Genomic DNA, 13685 nt, shown 5'->3' on the forward strand with positions numbered 1-13685 from the left:
TACCAGCACATTTCTTGCTGGACTTGGTAATGCAAAGAACACAGTAAACAGCTTCACTTTTTTTCAAAAATAAATAATTGACTATTAAAAACCTATCAGTCTTAAATAATGACATCAGTAAGCACCACTGGCATAATGGATAAGGCACTGTTCTCCTAAGCCAGTGGTTGTGGGTTTAAGTCCCGTCTGAGTTGGAAGTCATTACAGCAAGTGTCTCATCACTAGAGTTGATATTTTATCTTTGCTTCAACTGTAAAACAGTCTTGCAGTGTTTAGCTTGTAAAAAATGACCACATAAGCTAAAATATGACATTTATTATGATAACATTGTTGTTGTTGTTTTTTAAACCTTTTCTATCACCGTGGACAGCTTATTCAAGTGCCATCTGGCATGCATGTTCCTTTGTTGCTCATCATTCATCACTGAAAATTATTTTCTTTTTCAATTCTTATGAATGTACTGATTGTATTGAATAAAATCCACATCTAGCATAACCAATTAATGCTGCAAAGTGCTCCAGTGGCGCAATTGGTCAGCGCGCGGTACTTATAAGACAGTATCTGTTGAGCAATGCCGAGGTGGTGAGTTCAATCCTCACTTGGAGCAGCTTTATATAATGTTATTTTTTTCCTTTTTTTATGTCATTAGTCATTGATTATAAACTGCTACCTTAATATTTAATATGATATTACAAAGGATGGAAGAAAGAAAGAAAAAACACAAACATGATTGTGCATTTAAGTTGTCAGCACACATCTGCTTTGGTTCAAATGCACTGCATATCTTCCTTCAGTCAGCCAACAAAACAGCAATGGAAAAGATTAATATACTGTTGGTAAAGCAGTTGCATCAAATTGATTTTCTGCAATATAGCATGATAATCCATACTGACAGCTCTGGATAGTACCAGCACATTTCTTGCTGGACTTGGTAATGCAAAGAACACAGTAAACAGCTTCACTTTTTTCCAAAAATAAATAATTGACTATTAAAAACCTATCAGTCTTAAATAATGACATCAGTAAGCACCACTGGCATAATGGATAAGGCACTGTTCTCCTAAGCCAGTGGTTGTGGGTTTAAGTCCCGTCTGATTTGGAAGTCATTACAGCAAGTGTCTCATCACTAGAGTTGATATTTTATCTTTGCTTCAACTGTAAAACAGTCTTGCAGTGTTTAGCTTGTAAAAAATGACCACATAAGCTAAAATATGACATTTATTATGATAACATTGTTGTTGTTGTTTTTTAAACCTTTTCTATCACCGTGGACAGCTTATTTAAGTGCCATCTGGCATGCATGTTCCTTTGTTGCTCATCATTCATCACTGAAAATGATTTTCTTTTTCAATTCTTATGAATGTACTGATTGTATTGAATAAAATCCACATCTAGCATAACCAAATAATGCTGCGAAGTGCTCCAGTGGCGCAATTGGTCAGCGCGCAGTACTTATAAGACAGTATCTGTTGAGCAATGCCAAGGTGGTGAGTTCAATCCTCACTTGGAGCAGCTTTGTACAATGTTTTTTTTTTCCTTTTTTTATGTCATTAGTCATTGATTATAAACTGCTACCTTAATATTTAATATGATATTACAAAGGATGGAAGAAAGAAAGAAAAAACACAAACATGATTGTGCATTTAAGTTGTCAGCACACATCTGCTTTGGTTCAAATGCACTGCATATCTTCCTTCAGTCAGCCAACAAAACAGCAATGGAAAAGATTAATATACTGTTGGTAAAGCAGTTGCATCAAATTGATTTTCTGCAATATAGCATGATAATCCATACTGACAGCTCTGGATAGTACCAGCACATTTCTTGCTGGACTTGGTAATGCAAAGAACACAGTAAACAGCTTCACTTTTTTTCAAAAATAAATAATTGACTATTAAAAACCTATCAGTCTTAAATAATGACATCAGTAAGCACCACTGGCATAATGGATAAGGCACTGTTCTCCTAAGCCAGTGGTTGTGGGTTTAAGTCCCGTCTGAGTTGGAAGTCATTACAGCAAGTGTCTCATCACTAGAGTTGATATTTTATCTTTGCTTCAACTGTAAAACTGTCTTGCAGTGTTTAGCTTGTAAAAAATGACCACATAAGCTAAAATATGACATTTATTATGATAACATTGTTGTTGTTGTTTTTTAAACCTTTTCTATCACCGTGGACAGCTTATTCTAGTGCCATCTGGCATGCATGTTCCTTTGTTGCTCATCATTCATCACTGAAAATGATTTTCTTTTTCAATTCTTATGAATGTACTGATTGTATTGAATAAAATCCACATCTAGCATAACCAATTAATGCTGCAAAATGCTCCACTGGCGCATTTGGTCAGCGCGCGAAACTTATAAGACAGTATCTGTTGAGCAATCCCAAGGTTGTGAGTTCAAGCCTCACTTGGAGCATCTTTGTGTACTGTTTTTTTTTTCCTTTTCTTATGTCATTAGTCATTGATTATAAACTGCTACCTTAATATTTAATATGATATTACAAAGGATGGAAGAAAGAAAGAAAAAACACAAACATGATTGTGCATTTAAGTTGTCAGCACACATCTGCTTTGGTTCAAATGCACTGCATATCTTCCTTCAGTCAGCCAACAAAACAGCAATGGAAAAGATTAACATACTGTTGGTAAAGCAGTTGCATCAAATTGATTTTCTGCAATATAGCATGATAATCCATACTGACAGCTCTGGATAGTACCAGCACATTTCTTGCTGGACTTGGTAATGCAAAGAACACAGTAAACAGCTTCACTTTTTCCTCAAAAATAAATAATTGACTATTAAAAACCTAACAGTCTTAAATATGAGCATCAGTAAGCACCACTGGCATAATGGATAAGTCACTGCCCTCCTAAGACAGGGGTCCAAGTTCCATATGGGGTGGAAGTCATTACAGCAAGTGTCTCATCACTAGAATTGATATTTTATCCTTGCTTCGACTGTAAAACAGTCTTGCAGTGTTTAGCTTGCAAAAAATGACCACAGAAGCTAAAATATGACATTTATTATGATAACATTGTTGTTGTTTTTTTTAAACATTTTCTATCACCGTGGACATCTTATTTAAGTACCATCTGGCATGCATGTTCCTTTGTTGCTCATCATTCATCACCAAAAATGATTTTCTTTTTCAATTCTTATGACTGTACTGATTGCATTGAATAAAATCCACATCTAGCATAACCAATCAATGTTGCAAAGCGCTCCAGTGGCGCAATTGGTCATCGCGCGGTACTTATAAGACAGTATCTGTTGAGCAATGCTGAGGTTGTGAGTTCAAGCCTCACCTGGAGCATCTTTGTATACTGTTTTTTTTTCCTTTTCTTATGTCATTAGTCATTGATTATAAACTTGTAGCCTTAATATTTAATATGATATTACAAAGGATGGAAGAAAGAAAGAAAACACACAAACATGATTGTGCATTTAAGTTGTCAGCACACATCTGCTTTGGTTCAAATGCACTGCATATCTTCCTTCAGTCAGCCAACAAAACAGCAATGGAAAAGAATAACATACTGTTGGTAAAGCAGTTGCATCAAATTGATTTTCTGCAATATAGCATGATAATCCATACTGACAGCTCTGGATAGTACCAGCACATTTCTTGCTGGACTTGGTAAAGCAAAGAACACAGTAAACAGCTTCATATTTTTTCAAAAAATAAATAATTGACTATTAAAAACCTATCAGTCTTAAACAAGGACATCAGTAAGCACCACTGGCATAATGGATAAGGCACTGTTCTCGTAAGCCAGTGGTTGTGGGTTTAAGTCCCATCTGAGTTGGAAGTCGTTACAGCAAGTGTCTCATCAGTAGAATTGATATTTTATCCTTGCTTCAACTGTAAAACAGTCTTGCAGTGTTTAGCTTGTAAAAAGTGACCACAGAAGCTAAAATATGACATTAATTATGATAACATTGTTGTTGTTGTTTTTTAAACCTTTTCTATCACTGTGGACTAAACCTTTTCTATCACTGTGGACAGCTTATTCAAGTGCCATCTGGCATGCATGTTCCTTTGTTGCTCATCATTCATCACCAAAAATGATTTTCTTTTTCAATTCTTATGACTGTACTGATTGTATTGAATAAAATCCACATCTAGCATAACCAGTTAAAGCTGCAAAGAGCTCCAGTGGCGCAATTGGTCATCTTGCGGTACTTATAAGACAGTATCTGTTGAGCAATGCCGAGGTTATGAGTTCAAGCCTCACCTGGAGCATCTTTGTATACTGTTTTTTTTTCCTTTTCTTATGTCATTAGTCATTGATTATAAACTGCTACCTTAATATTTAATATGATATTACAAAGGATGGAAGAAAGAAAGAAAAAACACAAACATGATTGTGCATTTAAGTTGTCAGCACACATCTGCTTTGGTTCAAATGCACTGCATATCTTCCTTCAGTCAGCCAACAAAACAGCAATGGAAAAGATTAACATACTGTTGGTAAAGCAGTTGCATCAAATTGATTTTCTGCAATATAGCATGATAATCCATACTGACAGCTCTAGATAGTACCAGCACATTTCTTGCTGGACTTGGTAATGCAAAGAACACAGTAAACAGCTTCACTTTTTTTCAAAAATAAATAATTGACTATTAAAAACCTATCAGTCTTAAATAAGGACATCAGTAAGCACCACTGGCATAATGGATAAGGCACTGTTCTCCTAAGCCAGTGGTGGTGGGTTTAAGTCCCGTCTGAGTTCGAAGTCATTACAGCAAGTGTCTCATCACTAGAGTTGATATTTTATCCTTGCTTCAACTGTAAAACAGTCTTGCAGTGTTTAGCTTGTAAAAAATGACCACAGAAGCTAAAATATGACATTTATTATGATAACATTGTTGTTGTTGTTGTTGTTGTTGTTGTTGTTTTTTAAACCTTTTCTATCACCGTGGACAGCTTATTCAAGTGCCATCTGGCATGCATGTTCCTTTGTTGCTCATCATTCATCACCGAAAATGATTTTCTTTTTCAAGTCTTATGAATGTACTGATTGTATTGAATAAAATCCACATCTAGCATAACCAATTAATGCTGCAAAGTGCTCCAGTGGCGCAATTGGTCAGCGCGCAAAACTTATAAGACAGTATCTGTTGAGCAATGCCAAGGTTGAGAGTTCAAGCCTCACCTGGAGCATCTTTGTATAATGTTTTTTTTCCTTTACTTATGTCATTAGTCATTGATTATAAACTGCTACCTTAGTATTTAATATGATATTACAAAGGATGGAAGAAAGAAAGAAAAAACACAAACATGATTGTGCATTTAAGTTGTCAGCACACATCTGCTTTGGTTCAAATGCACTGCATATCTTCCTTCAGTCAGCCAACAAAACAGCAATGGAAAAGATTAACATACTGTTGGTAAAGCAGTTGCATCAAATTGATTTTCTGCAATATAGCATGATAATCCATACTGACAGCTCTGGATAGTACCAGCACATTTCTTGCTGGACTTGGTAATGCAAAGAACACAGTAAACAGCTTCACTTTTTTTCAAAAATAAATTATTGACTATTAAAAACCTATCAGTCTTAAATAAGGACATCAGTAAGCACCACTGGCATAATGGATAAGGCACTGTTCTCTTAAGCCAGTGGTTGTGGGTTTAAGTCCCGTCTGAGTTGGAAGTCATTACAGCAAGTGTCTCATCACTAGAGTTGATATTTTATCCTTGCTTCAACTGTAAAACAGTCTTGCAGTGTTTAGCTTGTAAAAAATGACCACAGAAGCTAAAATGTGACATTTATTATGATAACATTGTTGTTGTTGTTTTTTAAACCTTTTCTGTCACCGTGGACAGCTTATTCAAGTGCCATCTGGCATGCATGTTCCTTTGTTGCTCATCATTCATCACCAAAAATGATTTTCTTTTTCAATTCTTATGACTGTACTGATTGTATTGAATAAAATCCACATCTAGCATAACCAATTAATGCTGCATAGAGCTCCAGTGGCGCAATTGGTCAGCGCGCGGTACTTATAAGACAGTATCTGTTGAGCAATGCCGAGGTTGTGAGTTCAAGCCTCACCTGGAGCTTCTTTGTATACTGTTTTTTTTTCCCTTTTCTTATGTCATTAGTCATTGATTATAAACTGCTACCATAATATTTAATATGATATTACAAAGGATGGAAGAAAGAAAGAAAAAACACAAACATGATTGTGCATTTAAGTTGTCAGCACACATCTGCTTTGGTTCAAATGCACTGCATATCTTCCTTCAGTCAGCCAACAAAACAGCAATGGAAAAGATTAACATACTGTTGGTAAAGCAGTTGCATCAAATTGATTTTCTGCAATATAGCATGATAATCCATACTTACAGCTCTGGATAGTACCAGCACATTTCTTGCTGGACTTGGTAATGCAAAGAACACAGTAAACAGCTTCACTTTTTTTCAAAAATAAATAATTGACTATTAAAAACCTAACAGTCTTAAATAAGGACATCAGTAAGCACCACTGGCATAATGGATAAGGCACTGTTCTCCTAAGCCAGTGGTAGTGGGTTTAAGTCCCGTCTGAGTTGGAAGTCATTACAGCAAGTGTCTCATCACTAGAGTTGATATTTTATCCTTGCTTCAACTGTAAAACAGTCTTGCAGTGTTTAGCTTGTAAAAAATGACCACAGAAGCTAACATATGACATTAATTAGGATAACATTGTTGTTGTTGTTTTTTAAACCTTTTCTATCACCGTGGACAGCTTATTCAAGTGCCATCTGGCATGCATGTTCCTTTGTTGCTCATCATTCATCACCAAAAATGATTTTCTTTTTCAATTCTTATGACTGTACTGATTGTATTGAATAAAATCCACATCTAGCATAACCAATTAATGCTGCAAAGTGCTCCAGTGGTGCAATTGGTCAGCATGTGGTACTTATAATACAGTATCTGTTGAGCAATGCCTAGGTTGTGAGTTCAAGCCTCACCTAGAGCAGCTTTGTATAATGTTTTTTTTTTTTCCTTTTCTTATGTCATTAGTCATTGATTATAAACTGCTACCTTAATATTTAATATGATATTACAAAGGATGGAAGAAAGAAAGAAAAAACACAAACATGATTGTGCATTTAAGTTGTCAGCACACATCTGCTTTGGTTCAAATGCACTGCATATCTTCCTTCAGTCAGCCAACAAAACAGCAATGGAAAAGATTAACATACTGTACTGTTGGTAAAGCAGTTGCATCAAATTGATTTTCTGCAATATAGCATAATAATCCATACTTACAGCTCTGGATAGTACCAGCACATTTCTTGCTGGACTTGGTAATGCAAAGAACACAGTAAACAGCTTCACTTTTTTCAAAAATAAATAATTGACTATTAAAAACCTAACAGTCTTAAATAAGGACATCAGTAAGCACCACTGGCATAATGGATAAGGCACTGTTCTCCTAAGCCAGTGGTTGTGGGTTTAAGTCCCGTCTGAGTTGGAAGTCATTACAGCAAGTGTCTCATCACTAGAGTTTATATTTTATCCTTGCTTCAACTGTAAAACAGTCTTGCAGTGTTTAGCTTGTAAAAAATGACCACAGAAGCTAAAATATGACATTAATTAGGATAACATTGTTGTTGTTGTTTTTTAAACCTTTTCTATCACAGTGGACAGCTTATTCAAGTGCCATCTGGCATGCATGTTCTTTTGTTGCTCATCATTCATCACCAAAAATGTTTTTCTTTTTCAATTCTTATGACTGTACTGATTGTATTGAATAAAATCCACATCTAGCATAACCAATTAATGCTGCAAAGTGCTCCAGTGGCGTAATTGGTCAGCGCGCGGTACTTATAAGACAGTATCTGTTGAGCAATGCCGATATTGTGAGTTCAAGCCTCACTTGGAGCAGCTTTGAATAATGTTTTTTTTTTCCTTTTTTTATGTCATTAGTCATTGATTATAAACTGCTACCTTAATATTTAATATGATATTACAAAGGATGGAAGAAAGAAAGAAAAAACACAAACATGATTGTGCATTTAAGTTGTCAGCACACATCTGCTTTGGTTCAAATGCACTGCATATCTTCCTTCAGTCAGCCAACAAAACAGCAATGGAAAAGATTAACATACTGTTGGTAAAGCAGTTGCATCAAATTGATTTTCTGCAATATAGCATGATAATCCATACTGACAGCTCTGGATAGTACCAGCACATTTCTTGCTGGACTTGGTAATGCAAAGAACACAGTAAACAGCTTCACTTTTTCTTAAAAATAAATAATTGACTATTAAAAACCTAACAGTCTTAAATAAGAACATCAGTAAGCACCACTGGCATAATGGATAAGTCACTGCCCTCCTAAGACAGGGGGTCCAAGTTCCATATGGGGTGGAAGTCATTACAGCAAGTGTCTCATCACTAGAATTTATATTTTATCCTTGCTTCGACTGTAAAACAGTCTTGCAGTGTTTAGCTTGCAAAAAATGACCACAGAAGCTAAAATATGACATTTATTATGATAACATTGTTGTTGTTTTTTTTAAACATTTTCTATCACCGTGGACATCTTATTTAAGTACCATATGGCATGCATGTTCCTTTGTTGCTCATCATTCATCACCAAAAATGATTTTCTTTTTCAATACTTATGACTGTACTGATTGCATTGAATAAAATCCACATCTAGCATAACCAATCAATGTCTCAAAGCGCTCCAGTGGCGCAGTTGGTCAGCACGCGGTACTTATAAGACAGTATCTGTTGAGCAATGCCGAGGTTGTGAGTTCAAGCCTCACCTGGAGCATCTTTGTATACTGTTTTTTTTCCTTTTCTTATGTCATTAGTCATCTATTATAAACTGCTACCTTAATATTTAATATGATATTACAAAGGATGGAAGAAAGAAAGAAAAAACACAAACATGATTGTGCATTTAAGTTGTCAGCACACATCTGCTTCGGTTCAAATGCACTGCATATCTTCCTTCAGTCAGCCAACAAAACAGCAATGGAAAAGATTAACATACTGTTGGTAAAGCAGTTGCATCAAATTGATTTTCTGCAATATAGCATGATAATCCATACTGACAGCTCTGGATAGTACCAGCACATTTCTTGCTGGACTTGGTAATGCAAAGAACACAGTAAACAGCTTCACTTTTTTTCAAAAATAAATTATTGACTATTAAAAACCTATCAATCTTAAATAAGGACATCAGTAAGCACCACTGGCATAATGGATAAGGCACTGTTCTCTTAAGCCAGTGGTTGTGGGTTTAAGTCCCGTCTGAGTTGGAAGTCATTACAGCAAGTGTCTCATCACTAGAGTTTATAGTTTATCCTTGCTTCAACTGTAAAACAGTCTTGCAGTGTTTAGCTTGTAAAAAAATGACCACAGAAGCTAAAATATGACATTAATTAGGATAACATTGTTGTTGTTGTTTTTTAAACCTTTTCTATCACAGTGGACAGCTTATTCAAGTGCCATCTGGCATGCATGTTCCTTTGTTGCTCATCATTCATCACCAAAAATGATTTTCTTTTTCAATTCTTATGACTGTACTGATTGTATTGAATAAAATCCACATCTAGCATAACCTATTAATGCTGCAAAGTGCTCCAGTGGCGCAATTGGTCAGCGCGTGGTACTTATAATACAGTATCTGTTGAGCAATGCCGAGGTTGTGAGTGAAAGCCTCTCCTGGAGCAGCTTTGTATAATGTTTTTTTTTTCCTTTTTTTATGTCATTAGTCATTGATTATAAACTGCTACCTTAATATTTAATATGATATTACAAAGGATGGAAGAAAGAAAGAAAGAAAAAACACAAACATGATTGTGCATTTAAGTTGTCAGCACACATCTGCTTTGGTTCAAATGCACTGCATATCTTCCTTCAGTCAGCCAACAAAACAGCAATGGAAAAGATTAACATACTGTTGGTAAAGCAGTTGCATCAAATTGATTTTCTGCAATATAGCATGATAATAAATACTTACAGCTCTGGATAGTACCAGCACATTTCTTGCTGGACTTGGTAATGCAAAGAACACAGTAAACAGCTTCACTTTTTTTCAAAAATAAATAATTGACTATTAAAAATCTAACAGTCTTAAATAAGGACAACAGTAAGTACCACTGGCATAATGGATAAGGCACTGTTCTCCTAAGCCAGTGGTAGTGGGTTTAAGTCCCGTCTGAGTTGGAAGTCATTACAGCAAGTGTCTCATCACTAGAGTTGATATTTTATCCTTGCTTCAACTGTAAAACAGTCTTGCAGTGTTTAGCTTGTAAAAAATGACCACAGAAGCTAAAATATGACATTAATTAGGATAACATTGTTGTTGTTGTTTTTTAAACCTTTTCTATCACAGTGGACAGCTTATTCAAGTGCCATCTGGCATGCATGTTCCTTTGTTGCTCATCATTCATCACCAAAAATGATTTTCTTTTTCAATTCTTATGACTGTACTGATTGTATTGAATAAAATCCACATCTAGCATAACCAATTAATGCTGCAAAGTGCTCCAGTGGTGCAATTGGTCAGCATGTGGTACTTATAATACAGTATCTGTTGAGCAATGCCTAGGTTGTGAGTTCAAGCCTCACCTAGAGCAGCTTTGTATAATGTTTTTTTTTTTTCCTTTTCTTATGTCATTAGTCATTGATTATAAACTGCTACCTTAATATTTAATATGATATTACAAAGGATGGAAGAAAGAAAGAAAAAACACAAACATGATTGTGCATTTAAGTTGTCAGCACACATCTGCTTTGGTTCAAATGCACTGCATATCTTCCTTCAGTCAGCCAACAAAACAGCAATGGAAAAGATTAACATACTGTACTGTTGGTAAAGCAGTTGCATCAAATTGATTTTCTGCAATATAGCATAATAATCCATACTTACAGCTCTGGATAGTACCAGCACATTTCTTGCTGGACTTGGTAATGCAAAGAACACAGTAAACAGCTTCACTTTTTTCAAAAATAAATAATTGACTATTAAAAACCTAACAGTCTTAAATAAGGACATCAGTAAGCACCACTGGCATAATGGATAAGGCACTGTTCTCCTAAGCCAGTGGTTGTGGGTTTAAGTCCCGTCTGAGTTGGAAGTCATTACAGCAAGTGTCTCATCACTAGAGTTTATATTTTATCCTTGCTTCAACTGTAAAACAGTCTTGCAGTGTTTAGCTTGTAAAAAATGACCACAGAAGCTAAAATATGACATTAATTAGGATAACATTGTTGTTGTTTTTTAAACCTTTTCTATCACAGTGGACAGCTTATTCAAGTGCCATCTGGCATGCATGTTCTTTTGTTGCTCATCATTCATCACCAAAAATGTTTTTCTTTTTCAATTCTTATGACTGTACTGATTGTATTGAATAAAATCCACATCTAGCATAACCAATTAATGCTGCAAAGTGCTCCAGTGGCGTAATTGGTCAGCGCGCGGTACTTATAAGACAGTATCTGTTGAGCAATGCCGATATTGTGAGTTCAAGCCTCACTTGGAGCAGCTTTGAATAATGTTTTTTTTTTCCTTTTTTTATGTCATTAGTCATTGATTATAAACTGCTACCTTAATATTTAATATGATATTACAAAGGATGGAAGAAAGAAAGAAAAAACACAAACATGATTGTGCATTTAAGTTGTCAGCACACATCTGCTTTGGTTCAAATGCACTGCATATCTTCCTTCAGTCAGCCAACAAAACAGCAATGGAAAAGATTAACATACTGTTGGTAAAGCAGTTGCATCAAATTGATTTTCTGCAATATAGCATGATAATCCATACTGACAGCTCTGGATAGTACCAGCACATTTCTTGCTGGACTTGGTAATGCAAAGAACACAGTAAACAGCTTCACTTTTTCTTAAAAATAAATAATTGACTATTAAAAACCTAACAGTCTTAAATAAGAACATCAGTAAGCACCACTGGCATAATGGATAAGTCACTGCCCTCCTAAGACAGGGGGTCCAAGTTCCATATGGGGTGGAAGTCATTACAGCAAGTGTCTCATCACTAGAATTTATATTTTATCCTTGCTTCGACTGTAAAACAGTCTTGCAGTGTTTAGCTTGCAAAAAATGACCACAGAAGCTAAAATATGACATTTATTATGATAACATTGTTGTTGTTTTTTTTAAACATTTTCTATCACCGTGGACATCTTATTTAAGTACCATATGGCATGCATGTTCCTTTGTTGCTCATCATTCATCACCAAAAATGATTTTCTTTTTCAATACTTATGACTGTACTGATTGCATTGAATAAAATCCACATCTAGCATAACCAATCAATGTCTCAAAGCGCTCCAGTGGCGCAGTTGGTCAGCACGCGGTACTTATAAGACAGTATCTGTTGAGCAATGCCGAGGTTGTGAGTTCAAGCCTCACCTGGAGCATCTTTGTATACTGTTTTTTTTCCTTTTCTTATGTCATTAGTCATTGATTATAAACTTGTAGCCTTAATATTTAATATGATATTACAAAGGATGGAAGAAAGAAAGAAAACACACAAACATGATTGTGCATTTAAGTTGTCAGCACACATCTGCTTTGGTTCAAATGCACTGCATATCTTCCTTCAGTCAGCCAACAAAACAGCAATGGAAAAGAATAACATACTGTTGGTAAAGCAGTTGCATCAAATTGATTTTCTGCAATATAGCATGATAATCCATACTGACAGCTCTGGATAGTACCAGCACATTTCTTGCTGGACTTGGTAATGCAAAGAACACAGTAAACAGCTTCAATTTTTTTTCAAAAATAAATAATTGACTATTAAAACCCTATCAGTCTTAAATAAGGACATCAGTAAGCACCACTGGCATAATGGATAAGGCACTGTTCTCCTAAGCCAGTGGTTGTGGGTTTAAGTCCCGTCTGAGTTGGAAGTCATTACAGCAAGTGTCTCATCACTAGAGTTTATATTTTATCCTTGCTTCAACTGTAAAACAATCTTGCAATGTTTAGCTTGTAAAAAATGACCACAGAAGCTAAAATATGACATTAATTATGATAACATTGTTGTTGTTGTTTTTTAAACCTTTTCTATCACAGTGGACAGCTTATTCAAGTGCCATCTGGCATGCATGTTCCTTTGTTGCTCATCATTCATCACCAAAAATGATTTTCTTTTTCAATTCTTATGACTGTACTGATTGTATTGAATAAAATCCATATCTAGCATAACCAATTAATGCTGCAAAGTGCTCCAGTGGCGCAATTGCTCAGCGCGTGGTACTTATAATACAGTGTCTGTTGAGCAATGCCGAGGTTGTGAGTTCAAGCCTCACCTGGAGCAGCTTTGTGTAATGTTTTTTTTTCCTTTTTTTATGTCATTAGTCATCTATTATAAACTGCTACCTTAATATTTAATATGATATTACAAAGGATGGAAGAAAGAAAGAAAAAACACAAACATGATTGTGCATTTAAGTTGTCAGCACACATCTGCTTCGGTTCAAATGCACTGCATATCTTCCTTCAGTCAGCCAACAAAACAGCAATGGAAAAGATTAACATACTGTTGGTAAAGCAGTTGCATCAAATTGATTTTCTGCAATATAGCATGATAATCCATACTGACAGCTCTGGATAGTACCAGCACATTTCTTGCTGGACTTGGTAATGCAAAGAACACAGTAAACAGCTTCACTTTTTTTCAAAAATAAATTATTG

The 13685-nt window shown here is 35.4% G+C and overlaps 4 non-coding genes across 4 annotated transcripts; all 4 read left to right on the top strand.

Annotated features, from left to right (window-relative positions):
• The first annotated feature begins 514 nt into the window (after window positions 1–514).
• TRNAI-UAU (transfer RNA isoleucine (anticodon UAU)) lies at window positions 515–607 on the top strand. The gene is given in 2 exon segments: window positions 515–552; window positions 572–607. It is a non-coding gene; the product is annotated as a tRNA-Ile (tRNA).
• Window positions 608–5977: 5370 nt separating this feature from the next.
• On the top strand, window positions 5978–6070 carry TRNAI-UAU (transfer RNA isoleucine (anticodon UAU)). Its single transcript is given in 2 exon segments — window positions 5978–6015; window positions 6035–6070. It is a non-coding gene; the product is annotated as a tRNA-Ile (tRNA).
• A 2621-nt stretch (window positions 6071–8691) lies between these two features.
• TRNAI-UAU (transfer RNA isoleucine (anticodon UAU)) lies at window positions 8692–8784 on the top strand. The gene is given in 2 exon segments: window positions 8692–8729; window positions 8749–8784. It is a non-coding gene; the product is annotated as a tRNA-Ile (tRNA).
• Window positions 8785–12310: 3526 nt separating this feature from the next.
• TRNAI-UAU (transfer RNA isoleucine (anticodon UAU)) lies at window positions 12311–12403 on the top strand. Its single transcript is given in 2 exon segments — window positions 12311–12348; window positions 12368–12403. It is a non-coding gene; the product is annotated as a tRNA-Ile (tRNA).
• The last annotated feature ends 1282 nt before the right edge of the window (window positions 12404–13685 follow it).

The sequence above is a fragment of the Pseudophryne corroboree genome, chromosome 4 (assembly GCF_028390025.1).
Source record: "Pseudophryne corroboree isolate aPseCor3 chromosome 4, aPseCor3.hap2, whole genome shotgun sequence".
NCBI lineage: Eukaryota > Metazoa > Chordata > Amphibia > Anura > Myobatrachidae > Pseudophryne > Pseudophryne corroboree.